This window comes from Phyllobates terribilis, unplaced genomic scaffold (genome assembly GCF_046119375.1).
Source record: "Phyllobates terribilis strain yellow unplaced genomic scaffold, ASM4611937v1 Scaffold_7__3_contigs__length_470593459, whole genome shotgun sequence".
Classification (NCBI taxonomy): domain Eukaryota; kingdom Metazoa; phylum Chordata; class Amphibia; order Anura; family Dendrobatidae; genus Phyllobates; species Phyllobates terribilis.
The window spans coordinates 103,629,211-103,646,812 of record NW_027362767.1 but is presented as its reverse complement, the minus strand read 5'-3'; positions in this window follow the sequence as shown (position 1 = coordinate 103,646,812).

Below are 17,602 nucleotides of genomic sequence, written 5' to 3'. Positions count from 1 at the left end.
ACATAGGCCGATGTGACACTACTACTCCCATCGGCCTATGTCTGTCCCCCGTCCACTTGTGCCAGCAGGATCAGCTTGATGGGAGCAGTAGTTCCCATCAGCCTGATCCTGCTATTTAAACTACCCCATATGTTATTTTGGCCCTATACATGTTTTATTTTTTTAGGCCCCCATATTTGTTTTTTGTTTTTGGTCCCCAATAAATTTTAAATACATGTCATTGGTGGCCAGTGGTTACCTAAAATAAATTAGTTTATACATTACCTGTCCCCGCCGATCGCCACCTAAAATAAAGTAAAAAAAAAAAACTACGCCTTTACTCACCTAGACACCTAATTCCCCGAAGCCATCGATCTCCTGTAATAAAATATAAAATAATAAACCACAACCTTATCCTTACCCCTCCGTAGTAGTCCACGAGTGTCCCACGATGATCTCCAGTTTAGAGCAGCCACATAGAATGTGACCGCTCTGAACCGTCGCCGCCGCTACAATGACGGGGCCGTAAAGCAGCTCCGTCATTGCATAAGCTGGTTCGCCGGAGTTCAGGCAGCGCTGCTCCGGTTAGCTGCTTTACGGCCCCGCTGTACCGTGAGAAATTCCCACGGTACAGCAGTGCCGTAAAGGAGGTCACTGGAGCTGCGCTAACTGAATGCACTCCGGTGACCTCAGTCAGTGGCTCCCGCTGCCGGAGCGGACGTGTTCCCGGCAGTGTGAGCTTACAGCAGCCATGCACAGCTGTCACCATCTTCAGATGTGACAGCTGTGCATGGGAGATCAGCGCAGGAACGTGGACAGGTAACTATTTTTTTTTTAGTAAACTAAGAATTAAATAAAATGGTGTGTTTTATTTCAAATAAATTATTTTTTTCTGGGTGTTTGTGTGTTTTTTATTTTTAACACTTTGTAGGTTAGTAATGGGGGTGTCTTATAGACGCCCATCATTACTAACCTGGGCTTCATGGCAGCTGGCGCTGACATGAAGCCCACCACTATTACCCCCTGCCACCGCACCAGGGCAGCGTGGAAGAGCGAGGCTAAGTGCCAGAATTGGCGCATCCTATGGATGTGCCATTTCTGGGGCGGCTGACGGCTGGTGTTTCTAGCCTTGGAGGGGGCCAATATTCAAGGCACCCTTCCTGGGTTATTAATATCAGCCCCCAGCTGTCTGCCTAGCCTTTGCTAGCTATTAAAATAGGGGGGACCCCACGTCATTTTTTTGGGGGGTCCCCCATTTTAATAGCTAGTAAAGGCTAGGTATTCAGCTGGGGGCTGATATTAGTAGCCTGGGAAGCTCCGTGGGTATTACCCCCTTCCCAGGCTTCAAACATCTGTCCCAGCTGTCTGCTTAACCTCCGCTAGAGCCTAAAATTATGGGGGATCCCACGCCAATTTTATTTTTAATAAATCCTTTATTTTAACACTAAATGACACTTGAGGGGTTAATAAAGATGCAGTCCCTAAATTATTATTTATTTTTTAATTAATTTTTCCCAAAAATTTTGACGTGGGCTTTGCCATATTTTTGTATGCCAGCCAGGTACAGCATCCAGGTACGGGCTGCCCCGAACTCCCAGCTGCCTATTTGTACCTGGCCGGACACAACAATATAGGGAAGCCCTTTTTTTTTTAAATTATTTCATGAAATAATTAAAAAAAAATTGACGTGGGGCTTCGCACTATAATTGTGTCCAGCCAGGTACAGCAGGCAGGAACGGGCTGCCCCCAACCACCAGCTGCCTATTTGTACCTGGCCGGACACAACAATATAGGGAAGCCCTTTTTTTTTAATTATTTCATGAAATAATTAAAAAAAAATTGACGTGGGGCTTCGCCTTGTTTTTGTGTCCAGCCAGGTACAACTAGGCAGCTGGGGGCTGGAATCCGCAGCGCAGGGAGAACCCAAGCTTTCTGTGCCACCCCCGCTGCAAATTGCAGTCCGCAGTCACCCCGGAAAATGGCGCGTTCATAGAAGCGCCATCTTCTGGCGCTGTACCCAACTCATCCAGGGCCCTGGTGCGGTGGCTCACTGGGTAATAAAGGGGTTAGGGCCAGCTTGGCATTATCAGCTGGCCCTAAGCCCGAAATTCATGGGGTCACGCCAATATTAGACATGACCACCATGAATTTCTAGTAAAGTATTTAAAAAAAAACACAACACCCAGAAAAAAGTCCTTTAATTGAAATAAACACACAATTCTTTATTGTTCTAAATTAAACCATACTTACCATCACACCCATTCCAGCTGAAGCCAACGATCTCCTGCAATAAAAGAAAAATAATAAAGCAACCTCATCCTTACCTTTCCATGGTTCCCACGGCAGCTTCAGCTCTGCTACATCGAGATGACAGGCTGGACCGCAGCAGAACGCTGCCATCCAGCCTGTCATCCCGCGGACACTGAGAAGCGCAGGCATGCTTGCGCTCCTCAGTGTCTCGCTGTGATGGCATAAAGATGAGCCGAGGTCATGTCCAATGAACTCAGCTCACCTCATGCATGTCACTGACAGCGTGGGAAAATTCTCACGCTGAAGCGCTGAGTGCAGGAGAATTTTCCCATGTGATGGGCGTGATGGTAAGTAGAGTTTAATTTAGAACAATAAAGAATTGTGTCTTTATTTCAATTAAAGGACTTTATTCTGGGTGTTTGTGGTTTTTTTTAACTTTGACTATGGGGTTAGTAATGAGGGTGTCTTATAGACGCCTCTCCATTACTAACCTGGGCTTGATGTCAGCTGGCATTATAAGCTGACATCAACCCCAGCCCTATTACCCCACTGCCACCGCTACAGGGCAGTGGGAAGAGCGAGGCTAAGTGCCAGAATTGGCGCATCCTATGGATGCGCCATTTCTGGGGCGGCTGACGTCTGGTGTTTCTAGCCTGGGAGGGGGCCAATATTCATGGCACCCTTCCTGGGCTATTAATATCAGCCCCCAGCTGTCTGCCTAGCCTTTGCTAGCTATTAAATTAGGGGGGACCCCACGGCATTTATTTTGGGGGGTCCCCCATTTTAATAGCTAGTAAAGGCTAGGTATTCAGCTGGGGGCTGATATTATTAGCCTGGGAAGCTCCGTGTGTATTACCCCCTTCTCAGGCTTCAAACATCTGCCCCAGCTGTCTGCTTAACCTCTGCTAGAGACTAAAATTAAGGGGAACCCCACGCCAATTTTTTTAAATAAATCCTTTATTTTAACACTAAATGACAAGTACAGTAATCAACACTGTCACTGTACTTCATATATATGTGACTGACATGTTTCTATCTATCTAATCTATGTGTGATTCTCTATTCCTTCTATTCTAAATTGTCGGGTACCGCTGCTGAATTGCCGGCCGGCTTTTTTAAAGAGACAGTGCATGAAAACACTATTATTTTTTTTAATAAATCCTTTACACTAAATGACAAGTACAGTAAGCAACACTGTCACTGTACTTCATATATATGTGACTGACATGTTTCTATCTATCTAATCTATGTGTGAAGCTCTATTCTTTCTGTTGTAAATTGTCGGATACCGGTGTATGCCGCTGCTGAATTGCTGGCTTTTCGCGTAATACATTCTACATTATTCTTAGTTGTTTTACTTCATGTAGAATTAACCTACAAGGAAAGAAAGGGTTTATTTTCATTCCGATATTTGTGTCCCATTGACTTGCATTGGTTTCCGGTATCGGAATCGGCGATATCCGATACTCTTTGGGTATCGGTCCGATCCAATCCGATACGATATTTCCTGATATCGGAAGGTATCGCTCAACACTAGTCACGGCCCCTTCAATCAGTTGATCGGTGCGGAAACCTGGAGTCAGACCTCTACTGATCTGATATTGGTCTGTAAATAATTAATTAATCTTAAAATAAAAAGCAAGCATTTCATTAAAATTATCAATTACACTAAACAAAATAAAAAACAATAAAGAGATAATGTGTACAGTGCTATGAAAAAAATAAATTGCTCAACTCTTTTTCTTTTTTTTAACCCTTGAACGCTTACCGGGGGCCTCGCAGGCCCGCCCTGTTAATTGTTTTCTATTTTCTGCAAGATTACTTTACTTAGAATTTTGAAACTCTAGGTATTCCTCAAGTATATAGTTGTTTGTCATTTCCAGTTGTTCATTTATATATTATTTGCACACGGGCCTAAAAGGCCCCAGGTATGTGAAATTGTAGATTTTTATGGTCATGCTTTCTAGGGTTAAAGCATATTTGTTATACTTTAAATGATTCAGATCATCAAACTACTTTCAATATTAGACAATGATAGACTAATTAAGAAAAAAATACTGTTTTTAAATGTTGATTTAATTTATTGTATGCTCAACCATACCTCGGAAAAAGTAATTGCCTCTTTAGCTACTAAATCAACCAGTTAACCAAATTCAATTGATTAAGTTCAATTTTACTAGCCACATGCAGCCATGATTCCAGCCATGTTGAATCTAAACATCACCTAAGCTGTCTAGCAAAGTGATGCCACTTTTTAAAGAAATTCAAATACAGATGCCAAACGAAGTCATTAAATTTCACCAGTCTGGAAAGAATTATGAAGCCATTTGTTAGACTTGGTGACATTTTTGTAGACCCGTAGAAATTTTGACATCTCAACCAGGAGGTCACAAAAGAACCTAGCCAAACATCTAAAGAACTGCAGGTCTCTCTTGTCTCTGTTAAAGTCAGTGTACAAAACTTCACAAAAAGAAACACAATGGGCAAAATTTGGATCCATTAGGGTGCAAAGTGCAAACCACTGTACTGATCAAAAACACCACAACTGTTTGTCTCAAATTTTCCAAAGTAATAACTGCCAAGACCTTTGGTATAATATTCTGCGGAATGATGAGTCTTATACAGAACTTTTTGGACAATATGAGTACCACTAGATTTGAAAAAACTGAATGGATAGAATCAGTATTAGATATGACATAAAACTAACACCACATTCCAACATAAGACATACCATTAGACAAACGTGGATACGGTGGTGTCATACTCTACGACTAAGGATTTTGGCCAGAAACGCGTCAGAGCAAAATGAGTACTTGCTTTTAATGTATGGATATTAGTGTTGAGTGAGCATGCTCGACACTGCTCGGTACTCGCCCGAGCATCTCACTACTCGGGAGGTTCGGCGAGCACCGAGCATTTTCGAGTTACTCGGGGAGCTCGGGTCTCCGCCCTGCACGTTTGGCGCTCTTTATAGAGCCAATGAACATGCAGGAATTGCCAGCCAGTCACTGTAATGCCGCAGACATGTTGGTTGTGGGCATTACAGTGATTGGCAGGCCGCACAGCATCACCTCGAGTATTTAAAACCGGGCGCCACCATCTTGGACACAGTCGCTCCGGATCAGACGGTGTAGGGAGAGTGCTGCTGAGCTAGGGAAAGATTTATACTGCGAAATAGGTAGTGTAGGGTCTCTAAAGCCTGCAAAATCAAACAAACAGTCCTTCTCAGGACTAATATCCATCCCAGATATCAGGCAGGCAGGCAGGCTGTATAGGAGACGTAGTGGTTATACCAACAAACACTGCATTACAGTCCTGTGTGCTGCTTTTCAAATTGCTAGACTTAGCCCCAGGTCTCAGGGGCCAGTAAAAATCCTTTTTTTTTTTATCTACATCCTCTTTTATTTTTTTTTTCCTCAGTCAGACTGTACAAATACCTGTCTTATTAACCTTTTGGTATTTCCCCCCCCAAAAAAATTGAGTGTGTCTGTGAGTGTTCAGACACAAATATATCTGTTTAAATGAGTCTGGTGTAGGCCAGATAACTAGAACTGTGGTTTTGCAGTTCCACGGTTCAAATGCCTGTATTATCCATGTTTTGCCTTTTTTGCATTAAAAAAACAAACATTTTGAGTGTCTCGCTGACTGTCCAGACACAAATATATCTGTTTTAAAGATTCTGGTGTAGGCCAGAGAACTAGAACTGTGGTTTTCCTCTTCCATGGTTCAAATCTCCTTTTTATTACCCTTTTGCCATTGATAGTGCGGGTGTAAGCTATTTTACTTCATTTACAATGAGCAAGGTGCGTGGCAAGGGACGTGGAACTGGACGTTGTGGTGATGGTGATTGCAGAGGACGGAGCCGTGGCCAAGGTGATAATATGCCACAACCAACAGCCACATCTTCTCGCTCCCAGTTCTTGACCGAATTACTAGGGAAGCACACAACAGCACCACTATTGCAAACTGATCAGTGTGAACAGGTTATTAATTGGATAGCAGATAATACTTCCAGTCACCTGGGCACCACTACCTCCGGTCTGTCTTCCACTCGGTCAAGTGTTAGTAGCCGTGAGTCTCGACCGCATACTCCTCCTCACCCTGATGCTCCTTCCTACCACCATGCCGAGTGTCATCAGACAGCAACTGATCCCACAGTTGGACACACTGAAGAGCTGTTCACTGGTCCATTTCCATATTTGGGCCCCTCGCCTGCTCCGCTTGAAGTGGTGGAAGAGGAGATCCCATGTGGCGATGGCCAAATATTTGAACAGCCACAGCCATAGGAAGGCGACGCTGGCAATTTGTCACAAGAGGTGGATGATGACGAGACACAATTGCCACGAAGTGAGGAGGAGGACCGTGGTGCGGAAGTGGAAGAGGAGGAGGTGGTGGATGATCTAGTAACTGACCCAACGTGGAAGGAGGACACGCAGAGCAAGACCAGCAGCACACTGGGGGAGGGAGGCAGAGTACCCCAACTGGCAGGAAAAAGCAGTGTGGTGGCCGCAGAAAGAAGGCAGGCAACCGTTCCCCGTAACACCAACACGAGGGACGTTGCCAGTACAACCGGTAGGTCTTCCAGAGTCTGGAATTTTTTTAAAGACTCTGCTAATAACCCCAAAGAGGCCATTTGTACCACCTGCCAGGCCAGCATCAGCAGGGGTGACAAAAATACCAACCTGACCACCACCATCATAATCAGGCAATTGTCAGCAAAGCATTCGACTCTGTGGGGCGAACCCCAGGGTCCACGACCAGTGTCAGCGGGTGTCACCACTGCTTCTTCCGCTGTTGTGCTTGTAAGAGAACCCACTGTTATGCATGCAAGGCAATCCGCTGTCCATACTGCATGCAAAGATGCCCCCTCCTCTCAGTCTTCACTTGTTATGGCAGTTTCTCAAGAAACAGCATCAACGTCCACGTCCACGTCCCAGACCTTTGAACGAAAGCGCAAATTCGCAGCCAACACCCCACAAGCCACAGTCCTAATTTCGCACATTTCACGACTGCTTGCGTTGGAAATGCTGCCTTTTAGGCTGGTGGAGAGAGAATCCTTCTGCAACCTTATGGCAGTGGCCATCCCTCGGTACTCGGTCCCCAGCCGACATTATTTTGCCCGGTGTGCCATCCCTGCATTACACAAGCACATGTCCCAAAACATCTGCCGTGTCCTCAACAACGCAGTTACTGGGAGAGTCCACCTGACAACGGAAACGTGGACAAGTGCTTGTGGTCAGGGACTGTACATCTCCCTGACGGCACACTGGGTAAACATAGTGGAAGCCGGGACCCAGTCGAACGTTGGGACGGAACACATCCTCCCCACACCGAGGATTGCGGGCCCTATGTCAGTCAGAGTTGCCACCACAGTGTACAGCTCCTGCGCATCATCCTCCTCCTTCTTATGTTCAGCCTCCATCTCAGATATCCCCACATCAGTTACAAGCTGGAAGCACTGTAGTACTGCTTCAGCCAAGCGGCAACAGGCTGTGCTGAAACTCATAAGCTTAGGTGATAAACCTCACACTGCTTGTGAGTTGTGGACAGCTGTGAAAGAGCAGGCAGATCGGTGGCTAAGACCGCTGAACCTACATCCAGGCATGGTCATGTGTGACAATGGCCGTAACCTGGTGGCGGCTCTGAGGCGAGGTGAGATCACACACGTACCATGCCTGGCTCATGTGCTTAACCTCGTGGTTCAGCGGTTTCTTTAATCGTACCCCGAGTTGCCAGATCTGCTTGTCAAAGTACGCAGCCTGTCAGCTCATTTTCGGAAGTCGGCTACAGCTTCCGCCGCCCTTGCTGTGTTGCAGCAGCGTTTGCAGCTTCCGGCACACCGACTGATGTGTGATGTTCCCACATGTTGGAACTCTACCCTCCACATGTTGCAAAGGATTTGTGAGCATAAGAGAGCAGTTGTGGAGTACCAGCTGCAACAAGGCCGTTGATATTCAGGTCAGACTCCACACATAAAACTTCAGGAGTGGACATGGATGTCTGACATATGTACCATCCTGACAAACTTTGAGGAGTCCACCAAGATGGTGAGTGGCGATGACGCCATCATTAGCGTCAGCATCCCACTTTTCTGTCTTTTGCAACGCTCTCTGCAGAGAATTACAGAGGAGGCATTGCAGCCAGAGTATGATGAGATGGATCAAGAAGCCGTAGTGGGCGATTACACACAGCCCAGCCTCATCTCGTCCCAATGTGCATTGGGGGACAATGAGGGAGAGGAGGGGGAGGAGGAGGAAGAACAGGAGCTGGTATCATGCGCTGTAGACGGTAGTAACTGTACAACTGTCATACCGTCGGTTCAGCGTGGGTGGCCTGAGGACAGCGGGGAGGAGGAGGAGGAGGAAATGGTCAGTCATCATCTTGGTGAGGACACGGAAGTCTTGCCTGTTACCAGTCTGGCACGCATGGCTGACTTTATGTTACGCTGCCTTAACCATGACCCTCGCGTTGTCAAAATGTTGGGTAACAGTCATTACTGGTTGGTGACACTTTTAGACCCCCGCTACAAGGAGAACTTTCACTCTCTTATTCCTGAGGTGGAGAGGTCTACAAAAATGGGGCAGTAACAGAAGGCCCTTGCTGCAGGACTGTTAAAAAAAATCCCATCTGAAAATGCTAGCGGCAGAGGTCGCAGTTCGTTGCCCATCCAAGGCGTATAGGCGAGAGAGACGCAACTCCAATCCAGCAGAGGCAGGGGAACACTGTCAATGTTCTGGGACAGTTTTCTGAGACTCGCCCAGCTTACAGGCCCTGAGGCTAGGGGTACTCTCACAAGGAGTGGAGAGTTTCAAAAGATGGTGAGGGAGTACCTTGCCGACCATTCCAGCGTCCTCCGTGATTCCTCTGTGCCTTTTAATTATTGGGTATCCAAGCTGGACACTTGGAATGAACTCGCTCTGTATGCCTTGGAGGTCCTGGCCTGCCCTGCCACTAGCGTGTTATCGGAGCGTGTTTTTAGTGCCGCTGGGGGAATTATAACTGATAAGCGCACTCATCTGTCAACTGACAATGCTAACAAGCTGACCCTTATCAAAATGAACAAGGGCTGGATTGGGCCAGACTTCTCATCACCACCAAATGACAGCAGAGTAACATAAAGTTAAATCCACTGTGTTATTTCGGGAGGTGTACTCCCTTGCACCGCTTCACACCCACACATGGGTATACGCTTCCTCATTTCAGCTGTTTTTTGCTCTTCTCCTTCTCCTCAGCCTCCACCACCACTATACCACCAGGGTGATTGTGGTCCCTGTTGCCAGCATTGCAAGTTCCTCCGTCCTAATTTTTGGCAGCTTTTGCTTGGAAGGCATAGGCAAAGACTATGGGAGACCCACTCCCCAATAATTGGAATAATGTTTTTAATATTCTGTACTGCATCGCTCTTGTAAGGGGCATTGCAAGTTCCTCCATCCTAATTTTTGGCAGCTTTTGCTTGGAAAGCATAGGCAAAGACTATGGGAGTATAATAACACACATCACCCCTTATAGGCAACATTAAGGGGTATACGGGAGCCTAGACACGATTGAAATTAAAATTTTTGTTTTTATTGAATCATCTTAAAAACAGTCAATACACACATTTAAAAAGTTAAGCAGTAAAGATTTTTTTTCAGCTGAATAGGATTGTACATGTGGGACTCAAACCGAAGGCTCGTTTTTTATAGGCTTAAGGCATATATGTATAATAGTAGCAAACAGTCCAAATTAATTAGACTTAGTAATATTAAAAAACAGCCCAAAAGGCATAAAGTATCAGTGCCATCTAAAGTGACTGTGCCAACAAAGTGAGCTTATTGCCCACCCTATGCCCTCTAAAGTCACTGTGCCAGCAGCATAAGTTTTTAGCCCTGCCTATCTCAGGGACGGATGGTAGATATCGATGAACTACTACTCCTATCTAATGAACCTAGAGTTCAAACGCCTTAATCTAGGTCAATGTGGGTGTCCACAGTAATTGTGGGGGTTGTGGCTATTGCAAATATAGTGTTGATAGTGGATAGCCACAGGGATAGAAACCTAAAGCCTGGTCACTAAACCCCCAGTAAATAGATAGGGTAAGTAAAAAGAGGACTACTTACAGCCAAACAGAAAGAGAAAGTAACCCACGGCTTCTGATGCTGCACCCCGACGACACCGTTTCGCCACGCTTCTTCCAGGGGGCCTTTTAATTATTGGGTATCCAAGCTGGACACTTGGAATGAACTCGCTCTGTACCCCTTGGAGGTCCTGGCCTGCCCTGCCACTAGCGTGTTATCGGAGCGTGTTTTTAGTGCCGCTGGGGGAATTACAACTGATAAGCGCACTCGCCTGTCAACTGACAATGCTGACAAGCTGACCCTTATCAAAATGAACAAGGGCTGGATTGGGCCAGACTTCTCATCACCACCAAATGACAGCAGAGTAACAAAGTTAAATCCACTGTGTTATTTCAGGAGATGTACTCCCATGCACCGCTTCACACCCACACATGGGTATACGCTTCCTCATTTCGGCTGTTTTTTGCTCTTCTCCTTCTCCTCAGCCTCCACCACCAATACAACACCAGGGTGACCGTGTTCCATGTTGCCAGCATTGCAAGTTCCTCCGTCCTAATTTTTGGAAGCTTTTGCTTGGAAGGCATAGGCTAAGACTATGGGAGACCCACTCCCCAATAATGGGAATAATGTTTTTAATATGCTGTACTGCATGGCTCGTGAACGGGGCATTGCATGTTCCTCCGTCCTAATTTTTGGCAGCTTTTGCTTGGAAGGCATAGGCAAAGACTTTGGGAGACCCACTCCCCAATAATGGGAATAATGTTTTTAATATGCTGTACTGCATGGCTCTTGTAAGGGGCATTAAAACCGTCTTGTTAAGCTACTGTGACCTCCACCACTCTTCCAAGGGGCATTGATATTGTCTTTTTATTCCACTGCGACCTCCACCACTCTTCCAAGGGGCATTGATATTGTCTTTTTATTCCACGGTAACCTCCACCACTCTTCCAAGGGGCATTGATATTGTCTTTTTATTCTACTGGGACCTCCACCACTCTTCCATGGGGCATTGATATTGTCTTTTTATTCCACTGGGACCTCCTCGTCTCTTCCAAAGAGCATTAAAACCGTCTTGCTAAACCACTCTGAACTCCACGTCTCTTCCAAGGGGCATTAAAACCATCTTGTTAAGCTACTGTGACCTCCACGTCTCTTCCAAGGGGCATTAAAACCATCTTGTTAAACCACTCTGAACTCCACAGCTCTTCCAACGGGCATTGAAATGTTGTTTTTAATTACCTCTAACCTCCACGACTCTTCCAACGGGCATTGCACTTCCTCCTAATTTTTGTCAGCTCTTGCTTTTCAATGCATAGGCGAACACTAAGGGAGACCCACTCCCCAATAATGGGTAGAAGGTTTTTAGTACGCTGTAATCCACGTCTGTTTCACGGGGCATTGCAGTTCCTCATAATTTTTGGAAACCCTTCCATTCACTGCTTAGGCCAGCAGTGTACAGGAGACCCAGTTGCTATAAATGGAAAAACGGTTTAGTTAAGGCCCTCTGACCTCCATGTCACTTCCAAGGGGCATTGGAGTACCTCGAAATTTTTGATAGGCATTGCACTCACTGTATGCCCTATAACTGTGTAGCCGAACAGCTCCTTTTGGTACAGAAACATATCCTACAAGACGTGTGGTTGACTGGCCTGATATTGATGTGAATGGTCCCTGTTCCTCCTGCTCATTCTCCACCTCATCCATCTTTCATCACCTGAAGCTTTTCTTTAACAGGAGTCATAGAACTGGGATAGTAGCAGGAAAACATCCAGCAATCCTCGAAGGAGGTAGGATATGCGCCAAAACGCTGACCACTTCAGGCCTAGCCGCTACTACATACATGCGCTTGCATTCCAAGGAACAGAAAGCTAAGGAGATGGATGGCCTCATGATCATGAATAATTTACTCGTTGTGTAGGAGGCCGACCACTGCTGCTGTCTACCTTCTGAACTTTGTGTTGAAGCCTGATTGACCCAGGACCCGCAATCCTCTATGTCTGGAGGACGTGTTGCATCCCAGTGTCCAACTGTGTCCCGGCTTCCACAATATTAACCCAGTGTGAAGGCGTCAGTCAGATGGACCATCCCTGGCCACATTCACTTGTCCACGTGTTTGTGGTTAGGCTGTTCTTCCCACTAAATGCACTGGGGAGGGCACTGGTAATGTTTTGGTATACGCGCTTGTGAATAAGGTGCACCGCGACAAATAGGGGCGGCTGGGGACCGTTTATGGACACCCGGCTGCCCCCAGGCGGCTGGGGACCGTGTGTGGGCACCCGGCCACGGGGCGGCTGGGGACCGAGTATGGACACCCGGCCGCCCCCTGGCGGCTGGGGACCAAGCGTGGACACCCGGCCGCTGGGCGGCTGGGGACTGAGTATGGATACCAGGCCGCCGACGCAGCCATGACGTGGTGGCCAGATTCCGCCTCCATATGCCTAAAAGGCCCAATTTCAAGTGCAAGCAAGCAAGCAGTATGGTATTGCAGCCTGGGGGTGGGTGGGTGGCAGGCTGCATACTTGCACTTGCATTGCAAGGAATGGGGAGGTACAATTGAACACTGCCCTGGGACTAGGACTTGCATGGGGATAGTTGCAAGTCTGCATCTTCTGATGTGGCAAGGATCACTTCTGATGGGCACACTTTTAGGCAGTGACCTGGGTGTCAGAGATGCTTCCAGGGGTCTTCCCCATGCTGTTCCCATGTCTTTTCAGCACTGTATGCATGTGTCACACAGCACATGGCCAGATAAGGTTGTAAAATGTTAAAATGACATTTCCCGGTGAATGCATTTGTCACGGTTGAAAGCAATACAAAAGTGCAAAAAACGCATAAAAAATGCTACTTGTGAACATAGCCCAAGGTGTGGAGGAGTATTTTTGTTTTTGGTTATTTATTTTACCTTATACACAAGTCTTTACCTTGGAAAGGATTTTCCTTAACATATTTCACAGGAAAACAGTTTCAGTTTCGTTTTTGTATGTTTTATTGTGAGCCCGTAAAAGTGGCTTAATACCTCTGACCACGTTGTTGACAGCAGTGACCTGGGGGTCAGAAATGCTTCCTGGGGCAATCCCCATGCTGTCTCCATGTCATTTGAGCACTGTCACTATCGTTTTGGGCACTTTTTAGGCTTTCTACAGACTTCCGGGGGTGCTGCCGCAAAAATGCTCGGGTCTCCCATAGACTAACATTGGGCTCATTGCTCGGGTCGAGCCCCCGAGTATCACGGTGAGCTCAGCCTGAGCTTCGAGCACCCGATCATTTTAGTGCTCGATCAACACTAATGGATATCCTTACCTTGTTTTTAAGAAAATGGAATAAAATTTAATTTTGTATTGATTCCACACTACACGGATCCTTTCTTCATACTTTGTACATTTACCGGAGGTCAACGGAGCAGGATCTGGGTGTGGCTACTCGGATGCCACACGGGCATTCCAAAGTGGGAGCTGCCTTGCATTTTGTATACACGGTGAGTCTTTTTCTACCCTTTTTTCCCCCATGGTGGTGTCATAGTGGGAGGATGCTTTGATTCTGCAGGACTTCGAATGTCATAAATGATGGAATTACAAATTCTGCTCTCTGTCTGAAAATCCTGAAGGTGACTATCCATCATTTTGTGACCTAAAGTGGAGTTTGGTTTTGCAACAGGACAATGATATAAAGCACTCAAACAAGTCAACCTCTAGTTCAGTTAAAAAAATAAAAAATAAAGTCCTTACTTGATTCCCATTGAGATGCTGTGACAACTTTAATATTTAGTTCATGTTTGAAAACTTTTAAATGAAGCATAATTAAAACAATTGTGCAAAGAAGAGTAGAACAAAATTCCTTAAAATTCATCACAAATGTTTGATTGTAGTTATTACTACCAATGGTGGCACAACCAGGTTTTAGGTTTAAGGTAAATTTACAGCTGCTTTTTTGGTGAATTTTGGAGCATGTTCTTCTCCAATATCCACATCAGCAACTGCTTCAGATACGCTTTGAAAAAGCTTTTGTATGAAAGCCAGGTAGACTAGTGTTAATTCCAAGCACTGCAGGTCTTGATTAGATGCACTTGACTTGCTTTGACTAAGAACCAAGGCTTGTATTCGCTAGAGGTATGTAAGTCTTCTGGATGTTGAGCAGAGTTGGGTTTGCTGCCAGTGAGTGACCTGCCAAAATGTGAGCTGTAGGTGAGAAAGAAACATGCCATGGTCTGTCTCTGAATGGAGACTGCATGGGTCAGCTAGGGAAGCTGAGCAGTCTATGTGTTGGAGCTGCAGAGAAACCTGTGGAAGCTGCAGCCTGTTCAATGTGAACTGTGCATGGAGTTAAACACTTCTGTTTGATGTTTGAAGCTGCTGGAGCTCGGGCTGAAAGTGATACTAAGACATGGTAGGACCATACCTCTGTTACACGCACGCCACCTAAGTTCAGATAGGGGCGAGACCGGTTACATGAATTCATTGGAATCCTGGGGGAACCATTATTCCGGGTGACTATAGGCTGCAGCTTCTCTCAGGTACAGGACAGATTCAATTGCTGGCCAGACACATCCGACAAGAGTCCTCATAAAAGGTAGAACAGTAACATTTAATGAGGCACAATGCAAATGTATCTTTGAGCAACAGGCTCCAGTAATAACAGTACAATCTCCTTTGCAGCACAGCAGTACATAGTATATTATCCTGTAGCACAGTACAGCACAGTTTTAATGCATACACAACCACATGCTTTTCCTTCACAAGGAATCAATTGTACACAGCATTCTTTACCATACATGGAAATAGAGGGGGGGAGGTAGCAATGAGGGAGATGATCCCTATGACAGGATTCCTTCCGGTCCTTATCTTCCTGGCCGACAATACTCCACACTGTTAGCTCAGGGAGTCTAACTGACCTTTTTTTAGCTTCCCTCCTGACCTGAATTCTGTTCCCTTGCCTTCTGTGATATACAGATCATAAGCCACCTTTCTCTTCGGCTCCAGCCAGACAGTAAACAACTTCCCCACAATCCCCCTGGGGCTCTGCTAGAACACTCCCCTTCTCCTGTGACTGTGTTAACTCCACTAGTTGCTGGATGCTTCTGGAGCACAACACTTCCTGTCTACTGTGCTTGTGCTACTTCTAATAGTTGCTGAATGCTTTTAAAGCGACAGCACTACTTCTGCATGTCACACCTCTTATTTGAGTAAAGTTTCCTCTGGGAGAACAGACTGTATATATCACCTAATTGTGTCTGGGAGGAGGAGAAGACCACTGATGTTGTCAGTCTCAGCCAGGACCAGAGAGGGAGAAGACTAATCTGTTTGAATGAGCCTGCACTTACATATATGTGCCTGCTGAATGAACTGTTTATTTGTTGAAAGAAATAAAACTGCACATGTTTGGACCAAACCACATTGCCTTTGTGACTGCTACCTAATGCCTGACAGTGTGAATCCCTACACTTTTTATTAATTGATTTCTATAGGAAAACACACCTATACTTCACATGATGCTGATTTTTTCCCCTGTTTTTCAGCGTGACAAATAGAACAAAAAATGTTAATTCTTGAGGCATTTCAGCTTGAAAACAACATTTAATATTTGACTACTGAAACAACTAAAGCAGAAAAAAAGTCCCATAAACAAAAACATGTTTTATTCAGCCTAAGTAATCCACATAAAATATATACAACATGCACATAGGTGGTCAATAAGTATTTTACATGGGTGATATGAGTTTTGAATAATCTTTATATTCAATAAATGGATTGATCAATTAGAAGCAGCATTTTTTGTTTACTCGTGTTGTTTTTCTTTTTAAAAGAAAATCTGTCAGCAGGGTTTTGTTATAGAATCTGTAATGACAACTGCATGATGTAGGGATTGAGATCCTGATTCCAGCAATGTATCACTTCGTTTAATGGGTGTTGCAGTTGTGTTATAATCACACAGTTTTCTCTGTTGAAGGTGTGGCAGAGCTTAGAATGCTGAGCTTTGTATAACCCCTCCAATACCACTGATTGGCAACTTTCCATTAATATACTCTCTCTGGAAGAGGTTTTCATCCAGGATATCTCTGTACTTGGCCGCATTCATATTTCCTTCTACTGCAACCAGTCATCCTGTCCCTGCAGCTGAAAAACACCCCCATAGCATGATGCTGCCACCACCATGTTTAACTGTTGGGATTGTATTGGGCAGGTGATGAGCAGTACCTGGTTTTCTCCACACATACCGCTTATAATTATCACCAAAAAGTTCTATCTTCGTCTCATCAGACCAGAGAATCTTATTTCTCATAGTCTGGGAGTCCTTCATGTGTTTTTGAGCAAACTCTATGCGGGCTTTCATATGTCTTGCACTGAGGAGAGGCTTCCGTCGGGCCACTCTGCCATAAAGGCCCGACTGGTGGAGGGCTGCAGTGATAGTTGACTTTGTGGAACTTTCTCTCATCTCCTTTCAGCATCTCTGGAGCTCAGCCACAGTGACCTTGGGGTTCTTCTTTACCTCTCTTACCAAGGCTCTTCTCCCACGCTTGCTAAGTTTGGCTGGACGGCCAGGTCTAGGAAGACTTCTGGTGGTCCCAAACTTCTTCCATTTAAGGATTATGGAGGCCACTGTGCTCTTAGGAACCTTGAGTAATGCAGAAATTCTTTTGTAACCTTGGCCAGATCTGTGCCTTGCCACAATTCTGTCTCTGAGCTCCTTGGGCGGTTCCTTTGAGCTCATGATTCTCATTTGGTCTGACATGCACTGTGAGCTGTGAGGTCTTATATAGACAGGTATGGGCCTTGCCAAATCAAGTCCTATCAGTTTAATTAAACACAGCTGGATTCCAATAAAGGAGTAGAACCATCTCAAGGAGGAGCACAAGGAAATTGACAGCAAGTGACTTAAATATGAGTGCCTGAGCAAAGGGTTTGAATACTTATGACCATGTGATATTTCAGTTTTTCTTTTTTAATAAATTTGCAAAAATTTCTACATTTCTGTTTTTTTCAGTCAAGATGGGGTGCAGAGTGTACTTTAATGAGAAAAAAAATGAACTTTTTAGAATTTACCAAATGGCTGCAATGAAACAAAGAGTGAAAAATTTAAAGAGGTCTGAATACTTTTCGTACACACTGTATATCAATCCCTCCTGTTTGTTACTGCATTCTGGCCTATTGAAGGCACTACTGGTTCAGTGTAGACACATGTAGCCCTGTTTTATATCCATGTATGAATAAATGCTTTGAAAGGATTGGAAGGGGGGGTATGTGGGATGATCGGAAGATCTGAGCATGTGGCCACAACTCTACTAGTTCCGCATCGCTCAGATCTTCCGACCACCCCACATA